This window comes from Lutjanus erythropterus, chromosome 3 (genome assembly GCF_056507025.1).
Source record: "Lutjanus erythropterus isolate fLutEry1 chromosome 3, fLutEry1.hap2, whole genome shotgun sequence".
Classification (NCBI taxonomy): domain Eukaryota; kingdom Metazoa; phylum Chordata; class Actinopteri; order Lutjaniformes; family Lutjanidae; genus Lutjanus; species Lutjanus erythropterus.
The window spans coordinates 43790953-43807470 of NC_139319.1; positions in this window are offsets into that span (position 1 = coordinate 43790953).

Sequence of the window (16518 nt, forward strand, 5' to 3'; positions counted from 1 at the left end):
TGTGTATGTGTGTGTGTGTGTGTGTGTGTGTGTGTGTGTGTGCTTGAAGGAGGGAAGGGAAAATAAGAATGAGATGCAAACAGAGGAAGAGAAAGGGGAAGAAGTAGAAGAGGGAGAGACAAAGAGGTCTCACCGGGTTTGCTGTCGGACGATCACTCATGCTGCACTTGGTCACACACACGTAGAAACACACACATTCACAGACACACACACACACACACACTTACAGTGAGGGGCAATTGCTGCAGACACTTGTCTTTTTCCCTCTCATCCTTTTCCTCTCCAGAGGGATAGAGACAGAGAGGGGGAGACAGGAATGATGAGAGGAAGAGAGAAAAGTTAAAAGCACTTCACTCATCTTTCCTCTCTCTCTCTCTCTCTCTCTCTCTCTCTCTCTCTCTCTATCTCTCTCCCTCTCTCTCTCTCTCTCTCTCTGTGTGTGTGTGACCTTCTGGTGTGAAGAATGTGTACACACAGGAAAAAAGGACAGTGAAAACAAGCGAATGCATCAACATCTTAAAAAAAAACTCACAAAAACTGTTCACATATGAGAAACATCACGTTCAGTAAAGTCTCGTATCTGCTGCAGTATTACTCCTCCCTCTTTGCTGAATGCCTCTGACTTCTCGTTTTTGTCTGTTTCTCAAACTTGAACTATGCAGTCTGTATTTGGACGGTTGGGGTGAGACAGTTCTTCAAGCACTTTCTTCTGATTTTGTATTTATTGTCATTATATTTAATTATAATGACTGGTGCCTGAAATAAGGGCTGCACAATTAATCACAGTTTCAGTAAAACTGCATAGTGGCCAAGTGCAATATCCAAATCCCAGGACCAGAACCAAATCACATTTTTTTGAAAAAGGAAAAATATGTGAGAAAACAGAATTGTGATAAGGTATTGTAGTCCTGCAGGGATGTCCTGACCTAAAAAATGTTCTCCAGATGATGTTTGTTCGGTTCAGACCTCGATAAATATCACATCATCACAATTTAAGTAGTTTTTAATTTTCAGTGAACATGAAATGCAAAACTGATCATCTCCACTAATCGCAATTTCAGTAAAAATATTTTTTTTGGTAAAAATATGACATTTTTACCAAATTGTGCAGCTCTACCAGAAATTCTACCTGATATAGAGCCACTGCCTGGAGGCCTATTCTGATAGATCTTATATTGGGTAACACTTTCTATGACGTACATTTCTATAATGCATTATAATGTATATCACCCATTCCTGAGAATTGGGATACAATCGTATTTTGAGGGGTTTAGATTTTTACTCTTCAGTTATCTGAATATATTTAAATTGGCTATTAATCCTCCAAGTGATTCATTTTTTAATTAAATATGGGCATCAGCTCCATCAGACAGAAAACCTGATGGAGTCGACGTCTTACAGAGTTGACAAAATGTTACGATTTTCCATTTCACAGCACAGTCGTAGTGAGCAGCCATTTTATTTTTTAAAGTGTCTCAGAGTCTCTTAATGCTAATCAACATACACATTTTTAAACCATAATTCTTATTTAGCTTTGATTTAGAAGGACTACAGAGTTGACATGTTATGGTTGAGACACATCTGAAATATTTTTTAATCAATTTGTCTGAAAATATAAAGTTTATCAGAGCTTGAGCAGCATACTATTCTCAGCCTTTTTTAAACCAGGAAGTGAGACAGGGGTCCCTTACGATACAGCTGACCCTTTTTATGCCTGATTAAATCATGTTTTTCTAAAAATCTGACAGAGTTGATGGAAACCTGGGACACAACCTTAAAGTGTCAACATTTCATAATTAGCTAATCTAATTATAATAGCACATTTTTATACTTACTTATACTTTATTTACTTAGTTAGTTTTTCGATTTTGAACGTGCATTTACAATTTTTTTAAATTTATAAAGTAAAGCAAACTGAATCCTTCAAGAATGAACCAGTCATTTTGGTAGGACATGATCTGTCCCTGTTCTCAACAATGGGTGTGATATGATACTTCCATACTTATAAAACATTAAGTGTACTTATGGCATTTGTAATTACTGTTACAGAATGCTTCAGTTTTCATAATGATTTATAACCATAATCATAACACATTAAAACACATCTTATAACAACTTGCAACACTTTCTATGATTCCCCATGTGAACATGTCAACAGAGCATTGTGCTGTGCTCATTGCACTGTAGAATTATACTTTTAAGCACTGTTAATTTTTGAATATGATAATGTTTCATAACAATAACTATAACACATTATAAATCATTTAATAATTACTTATAAGGTCAAGTATCACAGTACTTAATAACTGCTGGTCACTCACTGAATTTTTTGGAAAGTATCATAGTCTATTAATTATCTTAGTTGTAATATTAAATAACCAGTTTGTATTGCATTATAACCACATTATAATATATTATAATGACTGTTATAACTTGGTTACTTAACTTTATTTATACAGCACAGAGAGCAACTCAGCACAGAGTTTACAAAGTGTTTGACAGACAAAACAAAAGAGCAGGATACACAAGAGGCAATGTGACAACACAAAGACAAAACAAAGACAAAACAATGAGGACAAACAGAAGCAAGACAGAATCTAACATTAAAGTAGACACAGAAACAGTAAAAATAAGACAGAGCAGGAAAACAACCAAACATGTAAATAAGATTAAATAGAAATAAAAACATGCTAATAAGAATAAATAAAATTTAAGGGATATGAAAGCAGAGATAAAATCACGATGTTGTCTGTTCAATATAAATAATGATGGAATAGATCTTGAGATAACATTACGTAATCTCAACATAAATACACAAATAAAAGGAATAAAAAAAAATAAAAAAAGAGATGTAAACAATGACATCACATATAAGCAAGTCTATAAGAATGTGTTTTAAGAGGTGATTCAAAAGATGTCACTGATTCTGCAAGCCTTTTCTCGCAGGTCGTTCCAAAGTCCAGGAGCCCATAATGCATAATAATGCATTATAAAATGATTCTAATGTACTCCAACTATGTTTTTTTAGGTGAGAAACAATACATTAGTCAAACCTAAATGTCATCATTCAGTTGTTCATCATCAAAAATACCACTGACCTGTAAAATGAATAAATGAGTTTTATGTTTTGTGTATTAGATTTTTTTCTCACTTTACTTAAATCAAAGAGTGAATGCTTATAGTAACTTATAACTAGCTTGTAATGCATTATATCTGCCTTTACTGTGGAATTTCATTAGTATATTTCACTTTAGCGCTCAATGACCAGTTAGAGTCATTATAATGAATTATGACAGTGATTATGAATTGTATATGGAGTATTACAACTATGAGGGTTAGAACACACTATGATACTTTTCAAAAAGAAAAAAACAGCAGTTGTGAAGCATTATGTCAAATTACCTTATACACTTTATGTTATGATAATGATTATGAAGCATTATAAATATTTATGAGTTTGTATAACTATAATTACACATTGCTATAAGGACAGTATAACAGATTATAAGTATTCTGTTAAGGATGATAATGTAATTTAATTCTCATAGTTGTGAAGTTCTAACAATATTATTATGTATTTTAATCGCTGCATTTTAATGTAGTTAGTAACTCTAAATGGTCACTGGGTGTTTTACGTAGCCTCAGATATGATAAGTGTTCAACGTTTGCTTTATTTAAGTACATTTTAAAAAAGTAAATCTATGTTAGAACTACACAAAACACTTCCAAGTTCATTTATTTCTTTAATGAGTCAGAACAGAAATTGTGTTCTCAACTGCTTGATGATGAAGAACTGAATGATGGACCTTTGTGTTTCATTAATGTAATGTTTCCCCAGTTATAATCAGTTCATAATGCATTAGAATTATATAATGCATTATGAACTGTACAAATATGAAAATTCTAATACATTATGATTCTTGACATAAACTGTCAGTGAGTGACCAGCAGTTATGAAATGATGTGATACACAGTCTTTAATTTATTGTATACTTTATTACTAGTTACTTTTCAGTACACTGATGTAGCATAGTAGTCATTTCTTTCTTTTACATAGGTGTCACTTTTAACTCAAGCCTTTTCAATAAAGCAAAACTCTTCATACTGTGGTGTTACTGGTTTAACAATGTCAGGCCCTTTTTTCTCCCACTGCAGGGAGGGGAGTTGTAGTTCTATGAATTTGTCACAAAACTACAAATAGACATTTACTTATTTTAAATGCTGTGTTGTGTCAGTACACATTGTTGATATATTTACTTCCATTTATTTTTCATTATCCTCCAGTCATACAGAGGAAACAGTGTATACATAAACAACAAAGAATAGCCAGTATAGCTGTTACTAATCATAGTGTATATGTGTACAGTGCATACATACCAAAACATTCATGTAATTAAATTAAAAACATAATAAGAAAAAAAAAAAAAGAAATGTCAGACTTTGATGTTTCATCGTAGATGCAGGCCTATTTTTCTTTTCCTTTTTTAATTCAGTTTCATTCATATTTATATAATAATATGGTCATTAGTTGTACTTAATTTCAGGAAAGCTCATCTTTTGTTCCAACAGCTTTTATTTCCTGTGTATGTACTCGACTGTTTGACTGTGCCTCTTGTTTACTTTGACAGCTTCCAATTTTTTTTTTTCCCCAGCCTCTTGTTATTTGTTTCAGTGCTGTAGTTCTTGAGACACAACTCCAGTTTGTTCCCGGTATATTGTGTTTTTCTAAATACTCCACTTCCTGAATGAACATCTGCTCCATTAAAAAGACGCATAAAATATCTGGCCAGTAGGTTTGTATTTTTTTATATGGAAAAATATACATTTCAGCATTATTTTCTCCATGCTGAAAGGCATTTTTAATAAAGATAATAATACTAATACAGTATATTGTCATCATCAATAAACTGTGATATTTTGCCCAGCTTTAAACTGATGCAGTTTGAATTATCATGTTCATCACTCACCGTGAACTTGAATAGGTCAGCAGTACTCCAAAAAATTATCTCAGGATGAAAAACTCAAAAGTTGGAAGTGAAGTGAAGCTTGAATATTTGTATATAAGTGTTACATGTACTCTTTGATTACAGTTAAATTAAAATTATTGATACAGTCAGCTCAAGTATTTTCAGTCATTTTAATTCACCCCCTTCGTAACAATAATTTACCAGAACCAGAAGTATAAAAAAACCTTTTCTTTTATCTCATTTTTTTTTAAAAAAATCTCTTAACATCTTTGTGTTATTATGAGTTTAATAAGCACAAAAGAAATACAACTCTAATGACACTCAACAACAAACCTCTAAATTAAGTTAAGTTTTCACTGTTTACTTGCTTTACTAGCATTTGGTTGTACAGTGCATATATAAAGCCCACAGGCCAAATTGGTCTTGTTTATTATTTGCTTCAGGTATGATGCATACGGTGCACACATTTTCTCTCCTCCCTGACAAGCAGAAGTCAGCAACATTGAACTATTGGCCACTTTAATCCACAACTATTAATATCAGTCTCTACATGTCATGTAATATTGTATATTCCTCTGTGTAAAGCACTTCTTTCTGACTGTTTCAGGTTTCCACCAGTCACGCTGCGTCCAGTTAGCTTTTCTCCACTGTATCAGAGTGTGCGTGTGTGTGTGTGTGTGTGTGTAATGGCTATGTCTGATGTCTGGCGTCAGTGTTGACCATATCTTTCCCTGGTGACATTGCATCATTGTTCACATGATGTATATTCACACACACACACACACACACACACACACACACACACAAACCTTAAGTGAAGCATGTCAGGTGTTTCCAGTTGCATTTCGAGCCTGAAAGAGGCAGCATCACTTTGAGTTCATATGCAAATCTAATCAGAGGCACCTCTGCTACTTGTAGAAAAAGAGGCGAGTGCACCCTGAACATCCTCCACCTAATGCATGTGTGTGTGTGTGCTCTCTCCCCTCTCTCTCTGGAGAGTGTTTAAGGCCTCCTCTCTGGATTTGGAGCAGACATATTGTCTTCTGCTGAAACAGACTGAGCACTAATTGGCCAGAGAGAAGTTTGGAGACAGCAAAGAGAAGTAGAGAGAGAGAGAGAGAGAGAGAGAGAGAGAGAGAGAGAGAGAGAGAGAGAGAGAGAGAGAGAGAGAGAGAGAGAGAGAGATGGGGAGTGTAAGAGAAGAGAAAATGAAAGAGAGAGAGTCAGGAATGTTCGCAAGACTAAAAGTACTTTAAACCCATAATGGACCTATTTCCAGACAGGCGCCATTTTAAAGCTCCACCCACCCCTCTGTACTGATGCCACACACACACACGCGCGCGCACACACACACACACACACACACACACACACACACACACACACACACATTAAATAGATTTAGTGTTCTGAAAAGCAAAAGAGTATCTATCTACCCGGATATCCAATTTCATTCTATGTTTTCCAGACGATCTTAATTAACTGATGATTTTTTTTTTTTTTTTTTTTTTTTAAAGAATAATATGGTATCACTTTCCTTTTAAAAGGTTACACAGGGGCATTTCTTGAGGGAGGGGCTGGGGTGGCACTGCCCATCCCTTAAATCTGTATGGAACATGATTGGCTGATCTGTCCAGTGAGAGGCGGGATCTCAATTTGGACCAACTGTTTGATCATTATTTATAATCTTTTGTATGTAGCCAACTTTTAATTGATTTACTTTAGTTGATTAATAAGATGTTGGTCAGAGTTCTCTTTATTTTACACACAGAAACAAAAAAACTCTCTGCAGTAAATGAGTAATGACTAAATAATAAAAGCTATTATAGTATAACTAGAGTCTTGAAAAATCCTGATGACTTTCAATATGTCATTTTAAATAAACTTATCTAAAACACTGAAGTTTCAGCAGTTTTATTTATTATTTATTTTTTCAATTGATGGAAAATAAAAATGTAAAATGAAAATAATTTATTACTAATAATAATAGTTAATTTATCAATTGGGAAGAAATAATTATTTGGAGGTATTTTTATTTATTTTTTTGACAAGTTGAAAACATCGAGTCTTTTTGCAAGGATATATAGAATAAGGGTGCTTATTTCCTATGAATTCATTTTTCCATTGGCCATTACTTTATTTAAACCCACCAAGACTTGACTAGGAGAGCATACGAGACACAAAGCACTGTAAGCCAGACATTATCATATAAGCTAAAATAACTTCTATCACCAGACTCTCAGACACCTGATATCCTGTGAAATGTCAGGAAGGTATGAAGGTATGAAAAAAATCAACACTGCCTAAGCCATATAGAAATAAAACTATCTGGTAGAATGCTGCGGATGGAGGTACAGTTTTGGCAATTTTTTGATAATTTACAGAATAAATAATATAAGTTTTATCTTTGTTGTGTTGGGGACTTTTAAATGAATATAAGTCAGTGCTTTACATGTGCCACCTCAGTCAAAAAAACGTCTGGAAATGCCCCTGCTGGTCCATCAGGTGCTGTATAAAATGAAGCACATGCTGAACAAATGCTTTGGAATTTGTCATACTGCTTCACTGCTTGAATCATAGTTATTACAAATATTTAGAACTCTTTTTAAACAGTAGGTTTTATTAGTTTCAGACACGTGATGTATAATAACAACTAAGCTCCAGTATGTTATCAGATCCAGCAGGACAGACATAAATGATCACATGGTGTGTTCCAGTAAGCAGGGAAGAAGCCAGCAGACAGACACAGATTAACAGCAGGGACTGAGAAAGAGGCAGCTCTATTGGAAATTTGATGAAAGATCCCAAAGAGACTTTTTATCCTCCCGACCAACATCTGACCCACTGAGCATGCCCAGAACATCCTCTTTTCACCGCTGCATCCACTCTTCAGCTGTTGTCTAGTAACTTCAAGTGACCGTAGGTGCACTTTGTTTTGTGTTTAGTACGTGGGATCCATCCCATAATGACCCATAATGAACATCATTTGATTTGAGCTCAACTCAGAGTTCAAAGCCAGTTCCATTCAGTGTTTTCAGTGTCTTCATTTTCCATTTTATTCTGTAGTCTTAACAAACCGACATGTTTCAGATTTCCACTATAGAGCCAGACACATTATATCTGTTTGGTTTTTTTAAATCCTACTGTAAAATCTGGTTAAATAAAATAAAGTTCATATTCTTTATATTTATAGTCAGTGTTGCCAGTACTTTTTACACAGCACGACAGTTACTCAGGTGTATTTTTTCTCATGCAGCTTTACAGCTCAGAGGAAAATATTGTACTTTTTTTCTCCATTACAATTATCTGACAGCTTTAGATATTAGTTTCTTTATAAATTAAGATTTCTATACACCAAACATATGAAAATGTATCAGGAAAGATGAAAAGATTTGTTGAATTATAAATTAGTTGATTGACAGAAAGTGAATTGGCACCTGCTTTCATCATCCTTTAGTCATTTTTAATGGAAAAATGTTTCTGGGTTCCAGCTTTACAATTATGAGGATTTCCTGCTTTTCCCTTTAATTGTTCTGATCATTTTAATTTGTTTTAAATAATTTTTGATCGGACAAAACAAACACTGTGAAGGTGTCACTTTGGGCTCTAATTCTGATCGCGGTTCTCACTATTTTCAGAATTTGTACAAACCAAACAATGAAATGGAAATAATTGTTAGTTGCAGACCTTCACAAGAAAGTTCAAACTGAGCTCCACCTCATCCAAATACGACAGAAAACCCTGGTTTTACATTAATTCACGAGTCATAATAATCCAATATCATTTATAATACTCTAACAGTCACAGGGGACATTTTTCTGCTTTGAGTGCTTTGACTTTTTAATACTTTAAGTACATTTTGCTGATCATACTTTGATTGAACACCATCTTCAGTGCACTGTACTTGAGTATTTTCACCATGTGGTGTTAGTGTTTTCACTTCAGGAAAGGATCTGAATGTTTTCTCCATCACTGACTGCTGTCCCGAATCATAGTTTTACCAGGGAGTTATGAAACTAGAAGCCCAAACAAAGGAGAACATACTGTAGGTTTCTTCAGTTTGAATGACTTTTTTTGCAGACAAAAGGAAAACATCTTAGTTCATGAATAATCATAAAACATAAACTGTTACCACATGTGTTGTGCTAATGTTTCATGATCATTCCTGCGTTTTGCCACCTCTATCAAATGTGCAGCCCCAGTTTAAAGATTTGCACTAACATCTTCCTGCATGCTGGGGTTTCATAAGGTCAGAAGAAACCAACAAATGAAAGGAAAAATGATTGCACAATTCCACAAAGTCAAAACTTTTTAGGTCCATAATTAGGTCCAAATTATTAATTTATTATTGGCCTCTTTATGTAGAACTCTGTGGCTGCCTTCCCATTTTTTTCATGTTAAGTTTACCTGAAAGACTCAGTTTCCTCTGTAATTAGTACCAAATTTCATCCATCCTTCCAGGAAACTTTGTGGAAATTGTTTGTAAATGACAGACCCAATAAATAAAGTGTTCAACTGTAACAATAACAATCAAACACATTTAATACTTATTTCTACATATATGAAATGACAGTAATAAATTTAGTTTGTTTGATGCTGTTGTTCAGCAGAGGTAACAGGCTCCTAAACTTCTTGGGAAGCCTGTGATCTCTGCTTGCCTTGTTGTTCCTGACCTCCCAGTCTGTGTGCTCACATTTGGATGCTTATATGTATCTAATAAATGATTGTTGACAAGCTGAGAGAAGGACCCGCCGTGGAGGTAAAGTGCATCGCTCAGCCAGATGATAATAATTGTAATGTAGTCTGGAGTTTGAAGAGTGTCCTGAGATGATGTTTACCTTTGGAAATAGCTTTCTTAGTGGAGAAAATGAATTATTGTTAACAAACAGGGAAGCTGTCTGGCTGTGGTTATTAAGAAAGTGAGATCGAGCAGATGCGGCGCTGATATCAAAGACAGGAGAGGATCATTACGGCAGACGGAGCAAAGGAAGGCTTCAGACTTTTCCCACTTCTCGAGACAGGCCAACATTTTGATCTAATGTCCTAATCTGCTCCCATCTGATGAATTCAGTCCAAGTGAGGTTCATCTGAAAAGATCTTCGTCACAAAAACAGTTTGTTACGGGCCACAGTACCAGAAATATAAAGATTCTGGACAGGATGAATTCTTCTAGTTAAAAAACAGTCCTAATACTACACTGTAAAAACAAACCAACAAAATTCATTACAGATAAAAGTCTTGTTTTGGAGTTAAAGTGTGTAAGTATGAGTAGTAAAATGTACTGTGAGTATTAAAAGTAAAAGTACTCAATGCAGGAAAGTGACTTGGACTCATGCATTAAAAGGATTTTAGTGTTGTAGTTGATTGAGGTTGAGCTCATTTGAACTTTATTTTTCAGACTGCAACTAATGAGTAATGGTGCAATAATACAATGTTTAAAAAAACGCCTCTGATACAATGTTTTCACGATATTAACAAACAAAGAAAAACAAGAATAAACAACCTTTTAAAAATAATAAATCTTATGCACACAGCTTTTTTTTGTTTATAGAATAATGTGTTTTTCCTGTTCACTTAAAGCACTTCTGCTTTCTTCTTTTAATAAAATAAAAACTAAAATAAAGGTAGCAACCATGACTTAAGCATGTATTGTCTTTGGCAATGAATGTTTGGATTTAGAGCCACAACAATTAATCTAATAATTGATTATTAATTGATTACTAAATTAATCTGCAACTGGTTTTTGAGTCATTTTTTAAAGAAAATGTCAATGATTCCTTCTGATAAATGTGAATATTTTTTGATTTCTTTACTCCTCTCTGAAAATTATCTGAATATCTTTTGGGTTGTGGACAAAATGAGACATCTGAAGACATCATCTTGAGTTTTGTAGAGCGCTGATCGAAATGTTTCACGGTTTTCTGACATATTACAGACAAAACGATTGATTAATCAAGTAAACAATTAATCATCGATGAAAATAATCATTAGTTGCAGCAGAATTTGAATTATGTGTGTAGAACTGCACAACACAAACAATGCAGCGGCCAATCCTTTTATAAAATATAATTAAAATCATAAAATAACTAAGCATGTAATATCACAGCATCTACTGTTTGGTTTGTTTATTGAAACATTCTTTATTACTATATTTGATATTTTGTTAGATCCCTGTTCGTTATGGATTAGTGTGCTGTATATTTTCTTGACTGGTTCTTTGGTTTGTAAAAAATTCTGAAAATAGTTTCACAGTGTTTGTCTCGTCAAATCAGTGGTCTAAACCCCTAAATTAAAATTATTGAAATAATCTTCACATTTGTGCAGCTGGAACCGTGAAATGTTCTTGCATCAAAAATGCTAATTATCAAGATAATTAATACGTTTTTTCTGTGTAATCTTGATTTGTAGCTACATTTTCAGGTTTTGTTTCCCAAAAAAAACTTTTTTTTTAGTAACAAGTACTTGAAGCTGTCAAATAAATATAGCAGAATAAAAAGTACAGTATTTCACTCTGAGATGCAGTAGAAGTAGAGAGTAGCATGAAAAGAATAAAATACAAGTACCTCAAATTTATACTTGTGGTGGCGGTGTTTTATGGATTTTATTCCAATGATTGATCATTTGATTTAAATTTATTCTTTTTTTGTAACCCATGATTTTGATCTTTTATTCTCAATTAGGAGAAATCATTTAGAATATTTTCTTGTTCTTAAAAGACCATAGATAGATTATAGATAATTTATACAAGTTTGATTGTTCCTAATGTGATGTCCACTCTGGATTTCAATCATAAAGATTCATAAAGATGTAGTCATTGACACTAAGGGCCCAGCGAGCCTGTTTGGCCCTCAGTGTGAAGCAGTTTGGCATTATGGATCTTCTAATTTCATATGCAGTGATTATTACAGCAGGGAATGCTGGGAATAGTCTTGATTGGAGCCTGCAGAGTAAATGAATCGTCCTGCAACCACACAGCAGTCTCTGGGCGAGAATGAATTAGACTGATTGAACACCTCAATAAGTGGGAGCATGAGTGTACACACACACACACAGGCGTGCACACACACACAGAGGAAAGGCTCTCTCCGTCACTCAAACACTTGCACATGAGAACAGTCTCCATCACGCACACAAACACGATCAATTTACACATCAGGCTTTGTATTGATCAGGCTATTTGCTGCTCGGGTCCCCTGCCATGGTCTTTCAATTAAGACGGCACAGAGAGACAGAGCGGGGAGGACTGAAATATAGATGAGACGCAAACGAAAAATAAAATGATCAACCTGTTCGCTTATTTTATCTTCTGTTCGGCTGACTTCATTAAGAGTTACAATGAGATCTTATAATTGTCATTCTACTGTAATTAGAACTAAATAGATGTTCATCCTCCGGGGCTGTCTGGAAACTTTTTATAGTGTGCTTATTTAATTGCATTTATTATTATATCAATTGAGAAATAAAAGGATCGCCTGAAGAACTGTGTTGTTTTTAAACACCCTCTGGAGAGAGGCAGATGGAAAGAATGAGGTACAGACAGTTATAATACTACGATGTGCTGCCAATACATTAATAACTAATAAAAAACTGCTACAGAGTGGTTTTTTAAATCGGATGGGTCTCTGTAAATAATAATATAATACTTTTGGGAAAAGCAAATATGTGAGTTGGAAAACTGGACTTTAAACTGGCATTAAATTTAAGTTGCACTAATGCAAATTGTTGATTTGAAAACACTCAGACTATTAACTATATCTGATTTAAAACTATTGTGTTAGATTAACTTAATAATTTGATTTGAAAAAAAAAAACTTAATTCAATTGTCTGTTACCACTTATGTTTTTTTTGTTGTTGTTGTTTTTTTTTAAATGCAAACGTCAACTATAAAAACTGTTTTTTCCTGAAATGCACTACCAGGTTGTTAATTAGGTTGTGAAGCAAATGACTGAGTTGGAAAATCTGGAACTTTTAAGGTAAATCGAAAGCACTCAGATTCTTAACTGTATCTGACTTACTACAGTTGTGTTAATCTAACTTGTTAACTTGATTTTAAAAAAAAAAAGAAGAAGAAGAATTAAATTGTGTGTTACCAATTGAAGTTTTGTTGTTTTTTTTTGGTCCAACAGTTCCTTTTTTTCTTTTTGTTCTGTTGGTCATTTCATTATGTAGTCATGTGTAATTCACTATGTAATACTAACAGCAACAACAACAACCATAATAATAATAATAATAATAATAATAATAATAATAATAATAATAATAACAGTGTATTCAGTCTGTTTTTACTCTTTCTGTCCTGGTAAAGTCTTTGTGAGGTCAAACACAAACTTTTTCCAAAAATATTAATGAAAGATTTTTTTTTTTTTTTATAAATCCTTTGTCCTTACTATAGAGTGCCTCTGGAACATTTTCTTTCCTGTGACCTGTGCATTTTGAATTTGAAGACACAAGTTATCACACTGAATTAAAAATCTATATAACCTCAAAACAAAACAAAACAAAAAATCTAGTATAATTTATTTCCTTTTTTAGATTAAAAAAACACAAAAGATGAATCGAAAAAGTCACTGAACATGTTCTTTTTTTGTATGAAATAAATCCTTTGATGAGATAAATTTCACCTTTTTAAGTGAGGTCTTGAATTAATAAAAAAATATATAAATAAATAAATAAAAAAACACTGCCAATTTTGTATCATGTAATTAATGAATATAGCGTTGTTTCAAACGTGGTATTGGAAAAGTATCGATGTACTGATACTTGATCAGTATTGATACCTTGATCTCAACCAATGACTCTATTGACATTATAAAGTAATCTCGCACTGCCAAGGCAGTGTGTTGTCAGATGACAGAACATTGTTTCATGGCAACAGCAGAGGCAGGTTCAAGTCTTCTGCCAGTCCACTGCATCCCAACAGTGGTCTGACAGAAAAATAAGGTTGTGTTTTCTGACACAGGACTAATGGCCTCAGGTCGGCTGCATGGGTCCCGTGCCAGTCCTCACATTCTTACACTCCACATTTGAAACATCACAGTCAGTGGCTGCAGCAACAGCTCCTTGGATGATGATTGGATCATTGGTCTGTGGTACCCCCGAGTCAGTCACTTCCCTTTCCACCTCCTTCAAAGACATACCGGTGAGCAGACAGACGACTTATCTTTATAGATAAGGAGAGCGAGGAAACAGTAGAAGATCACATATGTTGTACACAGGTGCGATGCAGACTTTACGAAATATTTAATTGAATAGTTTGGATTTGTTCACAGAACCAATAGAGTGTCCGAGAGCAGTGGAACATCTGCAAGGATAAGAGTGTGAGTATGTACAGGTGAAATGTTGCCAACAGTGTTCACACACCCCGAGACGAGCTGACAGACAGTTTGGTGCAGGGACCATGCTGAACTTTAAAGGAAAGATGGAAAAAAGCTATTCTATTACAGTAGCAGTGTGGAATAAGACTTGTTGATCCAATACGTATTATTTTCCAACAGAATCATCAGTTTCTAAAGCCTCATTCACCAATATCTTGTGTAAATCTTTTTCTCAAATTTGTTCTTAAGAAAAATCGATCAATCAGACTTTATTTACAGTATATAGCACTTTTCAAACAAACAGAATACAACACAATGTTTCACACAAAACTCAAAATAGAAAATAATTTAATCAATCAATAAATCAGCAAATGAATAAGTTAATAAGAATCAGTGCATAAAATTAAAGGATGTGCTAGATATAGAAACAGATACATATAAGTAAATAAATAGATCAATACACAATGATAATAAATGCACAAACACAATCAATAAGTAAGTTCAAGTTAAAAGCCGGGCTAAAAAGGTAGGTCTTGAGTTCCACAGACATGGACCATAGTAATAAAATTATGTCTCACCATCAGTTTTTGTTCTACCTGTGGGGGTAATTAAAAGGCCACTACCCGAAGACCCGGGGGTTCTAGAGGGTTCAGAGGATAAAAGCACATCTGATAATATGGTGGACAGAGACCATTAAGAGCCTTATAAACCAATGAAAAGATGTTAAAATCAAGTCTAAGTCAGATTCATGAAGGTGTTCTTAAACTGCTGAATTGTTCGTATCCATGTTCTTATAATGAAGTCCTCGCAAGCGAGAGTTGTTCCTAATTAGCATAGGAATACATCCCACCAATCTCCATACAAGGGCATGACACTGCAGGGCTGCGTGCTCTCTTCTTCAACATGTCCATGTGCTTAAATAGTGTTACTTAAGTTTGTAGTCTGTGTTCAAAATTTTAATATTTCCTTTTATAGAATAGCCCAAACATTGCATAATTTTAAACCCTAAAATTATATTTATTTATGATTAACAGATGAACTGAGGTAACCACTGGCATGCAAAGAATAAAGATACGCACTGACAGCTGTTATTTAACTGATGTGTTCCTTTCTTGAGATTAGTTGTAAGCTCTAAATAATCATCCTGCAAAGGCAAATTTATTATTGATTTTAAAAGAACATAATGCATTGAAAAATACTGACAATTACTATAAAGTTACAATAAATGATATTTTTTGTATTGTAATATCATATGTATATATATGTATATACTCCTCCTTGAACCGCCACCTTATCGTGGTGGAGGGGTTTGAGAACCTAAATGATCTTAGGAGCTATGTTGTCGGGGGCTTTGCCCCTGGTAGGGTCTCCCAAGGCAAAGAGGTCCTAGGTGATGGGTCAGACTAAGAGCGGTTCCAAAGCCCCCTATGGAAAGTTCAACACCAGGGTCAGTTACGTCGCCCGGATTGGCGTTACCGGGGCCCCACCCTGGAGCCAGGCCTGGGGTTGGGGCTGGCAGGCGAGCGCCTGGTGGCCGGGTCTTTGCCCACGGGACCCGGCCGGGCCCAGCCCGAAGGAGCGACGTGGGCCCGCCCTCCCGTAGGCCCATCACCCGCGAGAGGGTTCAGAAGGGGCTGATGCGCTGTGATTTGGGTGGCAGTCGTGGGCGGGGGCCCCGACAACCCAATCCCAGGACATGGAATCTCACAGTGGGGACATGGAATGTCACCTCGCTGGGGGGGAAGGAGCCTGAGCTGGTGCGGGAGGTTGAGCGGTACCGGCTAGAGATAGTCGGGCTCACCTCCACGCACAGTCGGGGCTCTGGAACCCAACTCCTTGAGAGAGGCTGGACTCTTTTCTACTCTGGAGTTGCCCACAATGAGAGGCGGCGGGCTGGTGTGGGCTTGCTAATAGCCCCCCAGCTCAGCCGCCATGTGTTGGAGTTTTCCCCGGTGAACGAGAGGGTCGCCGCCCTGCGCCTTCGGGTCAGGGATAAGTGCCTCACTGTCGTTTCGGCCTATGGGCCAAACGGCAGCGCAGAGTACCCGGCCTTCTTGGAGACCTTGGGAGGGGTGCTGGAAAGTGCTCCGACTGGGGACCCCATCATCCTGCTGGGGGACTTCAATGCTCACGTGGGTGGCGATAGTGTTACCTGGAGGGGCGTGATTGGGAGGAACGGCCCCCCCGATCTGAACGCGAGTGGTGTTCTGTTATTGGACTTCTGTGCTAGTCACAG